Raw genomic sequence first — 6416 nt, 5'->3', positions numbered from 1 at the left:
TGCCTCTTTGATCTGTTCTTCTCTTTCTTTTATCTCCATCTCTTTTTGTTTTATTTCCAGTTGTCGCCTGTGTTCAGCTTCTTTGATTTGTTCTTCGGCGTTAATTTTTGCCTTAGAAGTCATGGTTCCTGTTTTCTTGTGTTGGGGTGCCCTCCGGTGTTTATCTTCTGAACTGCAGGTTCTGTTGCCTCCTGGAGTCTGCCTAGCAACAGTGCTTTTTTTCCTTTTCTCTCTCTAGCTAATGTTCAATGAAGGGAAACCAGAAAAACCACTTTATTTGCATGCCTATAAGTGCTGGTACTTGCTTCCTAATGGGAGGGCTATTGCATGACAAAAGACCCTTAACATGCAAGCCACAAACTGCGAGAGAGAGCAGAAAAAAAAAATTCTCTCTGGTTCCCTTTTAAAACCAACTGTTTCTCTCTGCTAAAAAGCCCTTAGCAGAGAAAAGAAAAATATAATATTCCTACTGGCTTCTGGATTCTGTCTAGATCCTCCCACCACTGCCACTCATGTAATAACCTTAGTCCCAGATTTGGACCTTAGCGTCCAAGATATGGGGGTTAGCATGAAAACCTCCAAGCTTAGTTACCAGCTTGGACCTGGTACTTGCTGCCACCACCCAAAAAATTAGAGTGTTTTGGGGCACTCTGGTCCCCCTGAAAAACCTTCCCTGGGGACCCCAAGACCCAAATCCCTTGAGTCTCACAACAAAGGGAAATAATCCTTTTTCCCTTCCCCCCTCCAGGTGCTCCTGGAGAGATACACAGACACAAGCTCTGTGAACCCAAACAGAGTGAATCTCCCTCTCTGTTCCCAATCCTGGAAACAAAAAGTACTTTCCTATTCCCCCAGAGGGAATGCAAAAATCAGGCTAGCAATCCAACACACAGATCTCCCCGATTCCTTCCTCCCACCAATTCCCTGGTGAGTACAGACTCAATTTCCCTGAAGTAAAGAAAAACTCCCACAGGTCTTAAAAGAAAGCTTTATATAAAAAGAAAGAAAAATAAGTACAAATGTTCTCTTTGTATTAAGATAATACAACACAGGGTCAATTGCTTAAAAGAATATTGAATAAACAGCCTTATTCCAAAAGAATACAAATCAAAGCACTCCAGCACTTATATTCATGCAAATACCAAAGAAAAGAAACCATATAACTTACTATCTGATCTCTTTGTCCTTACACTTAGAAACAGAAGACTAGAAAGTAGAACTACTTCTCCAAAGCTCAGAGAAAGCAGGCAGCCAGAAAACAAAGACTCAGACACTCAAATCCCTCCACCCAAAGTTGAAAAAATCCGGTTTCCTGATTGGTCCTCTGGTCAGGTGCTTCAGGTGAAAGAGACATTAACCCTTAGCTATCTGTTTATGACAGCTTCGGGCTTGGGGCATTAATGTTTTCCTGAGTAATGTGGGAGCATTCCCAACACTCTCCGTTGTTGTTTTATTATTTTATTAATGCAGCTTTAAAAATTCAGTTATATGGTGTGCTTTCTTTATCTTCCCCCAATGATCCTGTAGTGTCAGCCTGATCACCTGACATGGGGGATAGATTGGTAACAGAAGTTTGTCACAGTTTGGTGAGCAATTAAGAAGCGGGGAGCCCTGCAGAATTTACACCATCTATTTGTTTTACCCTTGTTATTTTATGTTTGCTTTGCTTGGTACTGTTGGTGTTATATGTTGAGAACTGCATGAGTAAAAGAGAGCCCTAATAGGATAAGGAAACGCTATCTGGTTCTGGTTCTGGTTCTGTTCTGTTTAACCGGTTACTGTTGGTTTTCTGCTCTGTTCATTTGGGCGTTAGGAGTGTGGGCAGAACTGAATCTCTCGTTCGTAATTCCTCGGAGTGGAAGCCATGCGTGCGAGGAAGCTCTGAGGTCGAATTGAGATCCTTCTGTCCCGTCCCCTGTAGTGGTCAGTGTATAGAAGTGGGAAAGCCTGGCTTAGACTGTAAGTTCCTCTGCTCTGTGTAATTCTCTTTTCTGTTTAAGTGCCAGCAGACAGATGGATGGGTCTCTGGGTAAACCTTCTAAAGGGGTTTGGATTATATGGGCCATGTGTTTTTGTCCAGGTGACAAGCCTCACGAGAGAGGACTCGGGTAGTCTTGTGAGTAAGAATGTTTAAGGGAAGAGACCAGGAGGGGTGGGGGATAGTTGAGAAGCCCACCCTCCTAGCTAAACTGGTAGTGGAACAAGTTGGTGCCCATGGGAGGGATGGTTCAGCAAGAAAAGCAGGATCGGGCCCAGGCAGGCAGGCAACAGACAGAGAGATTGGAAAACGGGTTGGAAAACCTTTGAGGGTGTAGTGGAAGGAAGGAGTCAGTAAGTGTAAGCATGGGGATTTCAAATACCAAGGACTTACTTGGAATGTGAGTTAAGTTGGTAAAAGTGGCTGTTGGGAGACAAGCAAGTGATTTAAGGGAGAGTGAAAAGTTAACTCTGTAGTTGCTGGAGGAAACAGCAGTTGAACTTTGTAAAAATGCTAAAGAAGAAAGCTCTTGGTGTCTGTGAAATGTTTGTAAATAAATTCAGGCAAAGAAATTGTTAGACTGCAATCATTTGATTTGGCTATGAACAATTTAGTTGAATTAGCTAAAGAATGTATACAGTGTTATGTAATTGAAAACCTGGGCTGCCTATGAAACAAATACAAGAAAATATGGGGTAATTCCTCTGTTTTGCCTGAAGTCAACAAGGGTATTTGTATATTTCAAGCGATGATTGTCTGCCCAGAAGGGGTGGGTAGACCTCTGTTTTTTTGTCTTTCAGATAACCAGAGAAAACATTCAGCATTCAATGTACCATGCATTTACTGGCACAATAGGAATTATGTTTTGTGTTCTGTCCTGTGGTGTTTGTCTTGTGGCCGGAATTGTTGTGTTTAATATTTTCATAGAATAGTCTATTTTAAAATTAAACAAAAACGTTAAATTAAAATGCAGATACTTGTTTTGTTCAACTTGGAATACAAAATGTTTGGATAAATCAGGAGAATGTGATATACTAAAGTCTAATGCATTTCCTTAAGTAAGGAAAAGAAATTTCATTGGCCAAATTGTTAATTGCAAAAATTGTTGTTAAAATTTGCATGCCAACAGTCTTTGAAAGCAAAGACATGAAAAGTTAACCCACTCCCCATATTGTATATGGGATCTTTCTGGCTACCTCAGATTTCTAGCCAGAGGGCTGGGGATGGTGGGAGGCTATTGGACTAGAGGTTGTATTGAATGAACTCCTCAAAGTGGGTGTGCTTGTCCTGGCTTGTTGCTCCAAAGCTCTGTAATAAGGTTGTTTTAGTAAAAGGGTGTGTGTGGCATATATTAAATAATAAGACTAATGTACTGTATAGTGACAATGTTTATGTGTTCATTTTTGGGAAAAAGGTGTATAAGTGAAACGTGGAAGTTTCCTTTGTAGGTTAAAAGAAGCCAAGAAGGGGAAAAGGACAAAGAACAAAATGAGTTAACTGGAAAAAAAAAATTAGCTAGCAAGCTAGATAATAGATAAGACACTGACTCCACTCAAGGACACTGCTCACAGTCAAGACTTGGCTGACAACCAGGAAAAGGAGGGCTTGAATTTGCCCACGCAGCTATGAGATCTGCAAAACACTGCCAGGCACTAATGAAATGTGTTAGGTTTCTTTTCTCACAGGTAAGGAAGCACTACCCTGTGACGAACTGGGAAAGTTCTTAATGTTTTCTATGAATACTGTGTTGGTGCCTCAGTGTCCCTATGGCAGTTCTTAATATCTGGCAGAGCAAAGGGCCAGTGCACCTAAATGCCTGACACTCTGTCTCCTAGCAACTGATGGCCTGGGCCCCTCCCCTGCAAAGGTGCCAGCTGAAGGTGTTGGAGACAAAGAGATCAGGTGACCTCCTGGCCCGGGAAAGGGGCTGAGGAGAGAGGAGGGGCTGGGAGGGGTTGTTAGTCTGGAGCTGCTTGAGGGCAGACGTGGGGGTCTGGCTCACTGACCCCCAGAATGGACCCGGCCGAGGGGTCCGGTTCTCTGTACTTACAAGCTCTGTTTTAGACCCTGTTCCTGTCATCGAATAAACCTCTGTTTTACTGGCTGGCTGAGAGTCACGTCTGACTGCAAAGTGGGGGTGCAGGACCCGGTGGCTTCCCCAGGACCCTGCTGGGGTGGACTCGCTGTGGGAAGCACACGGAGGGGCAGAGGATGCTGAATGCTCCAAGGAGAGACCCAGGAGGTGAAGACGTGTGAGCTTCTTGCCCTGAACAAGTCTGCTCCAAGGGAGAGGAGGCTCCCCAAAGTCCTGCCTGGCTTGGTGGGGAGCAGTTCCAGAGCATCGCCCGGTGACTCCGTGACATACCCGAAGATCCTAGCAGCCCTGCCACTCCTTGGAACCAGGAAACTGGATTGATGTAAAGGTCCACCAATGAAAGACTGCTTTGGCTCCATGCTGGAAAAGCCCTTATTAAGCCCTGCTGACTACCAACACTGCTGTGAAGTGTCAAAGGCTGACTGCTTGGACCCAAGATTCTCACTGCAAAAAGACCCCTCCATCCCGGGAGGATTCTCCTACTGATGATTAGCCTATTTCTCCTTCTAGCTCCACTGTGCCTTCTGGACATCAGGGGAAAAGTACAAGGTGAAGTGCTAGTAACCTCTCCCTTGTCCACTGACAGATCTACTGTGCCTTTGAATTATTCTAGAAGAATCAAAACCATTGCAGGGTGATGTGCTGGTAACCTCTCCCCTGTAGGATGCTGAATCACGACTGTTTTGGGAAAGAAGAAGGAACACTCACTCCACTGAAATTGCCAAAGTCCAGGAATTCCTGACTAGAAAGGACATTAAGAACTGACCCTGGTGAAGAAACAAAAAATTATACACTGGTGGGAGGACATTTGTGGGACACATGTTTGGGAATGTGGTATTGAATGGATTTTGGGGTTTATTCTACAGGCTGCGCCCTGTGTCCTGGAGAGTGACTAATAATGTAACCCCCCCCCATGCTATTAATGTCGATGCCTTTTAAAAGTACTTGAGAATAGTTAAATAACAGGTGTGTTATAGTACTACACCAAGGAAAGATGGTATTGAATATCACTGAGGCTGGGAAGGCATTGCAGTGGGATCTAGTATGTTTAGGAATTCGGGATTTCCTGAATGACCAGCTGATGGCCATTCGGAGTGATCTTGAGTACCAGACTTGGCCCACTGCCCTTACAGATGCATCAGAAATACCATCTGATCTGTGATCATGGAGACATACGTGGACACTTCCTGGGTGGAAGTGTGGCTTCCCAGGGCAGGGTGTGTGCCCTTATAGGGGATGAATGCTGTACTTATGTCCCAGAAAACACACAGGATATTAACAAGCACATCCTGTCAGCCGAACAGGCTTTTGAACATCGGAAGGCCCAGGAAAGGGAACCCACTATTTCTGATTCTCTCTGGGGCTGATTACCCAACCTGGGGGGACTAGGGGAAGGCATTTTTCGCCTCCTGCTCACTGGTGTGGTGTTGTGTATCACTACTCTCCTCTTGCTTGCTTGTTGTAAAGCACTCCAGCTCTCTAGCGCTTAATCGCTTTTTGTCCTCAAAGTATGAGAAAACTCAGCCAAATGTTTGTTGAGTCTTCTCAAAGGAGGGAATTGTTGGTGTCACTAAGCATAACCCTAAGTAATTTGGGAGGGTGGAAGGCCACAAGGGTATGGAGCCTTCCTGGTTTTAGGCCTCAGCAGACAGGAGTCCCTCCATGTCTGAACTTTAATCAACCTAAAAGGCCAGGGGTAACAGCCGTTATCAGTTGCAACAGTTCTAACTGGTTTAAAGCAGAAATAATGAGGCCTGTGCCCCTTTAGCAGAAGGACAAGATAACTTGCAGAAGGAAAACTTACTAACGAGCTGCTGTGGCCAAGATTACTTAATGCACCTGCGCTTATGTAACTGCTACAAGGGGAGGAAGGAGGAGGAGGAGCGGGGGGGAAGAAAGAAAAAAGAGAAAAAAAAACTTATAAAAAGGGAAAAGCCGCTTGTGTAGGGGTAGTGGATCTGAGGCATGCTAAGTCTCCCAGCACCGCTTTGAGATCTCAAATAAACTTTGCTTGCTTCTACACCCTGGTGTGTTTATTGGCGCTACGCACTCTGGGCAACGAACCACTGTTGCTTGCCTTGGGCACGCTCTGTGCCTGCAACATAGGGAGGTGGCCGAATCTCCATCCTTAGAAGTTTTTAAGGTCAGGCTTCACAAAGCCCCGCCTAGGACGATTTAGTTGGTGTTGGCCTGCCTTGACCAAGGGGTTGGACTAGATGACCTCCTGAGGTCTCTTCCAACCCTGATATTCTATGATAGGACACTATATTGCATGCTGCCCTGCTGGAGGGTCTGTAACGGAGTAGTGTGGCATCAAGGACTGTGGTTTTTATGGTTTCCCTC

Source organism: Gopherus flavomarginatus, chromosome 4, assembly GCF_025201925.1.
Source record: "Gopherus flavomarginatus isolate rGopFla2 chromosome 4, rGopFla2.mat.asm, whole genome shotgun sequence".
In the NCBI taxonomy this organism is placed as follows: Eukaryota; Metazoa; Chordata; order Testudines; family Testudinidae; genus Gopherus; species Gopherus flavomarginatus.
The sequence above is the reverse complement of the archived record's forward strand: the minus strand, read 5'-3'. Positions refer to the sequence as shown.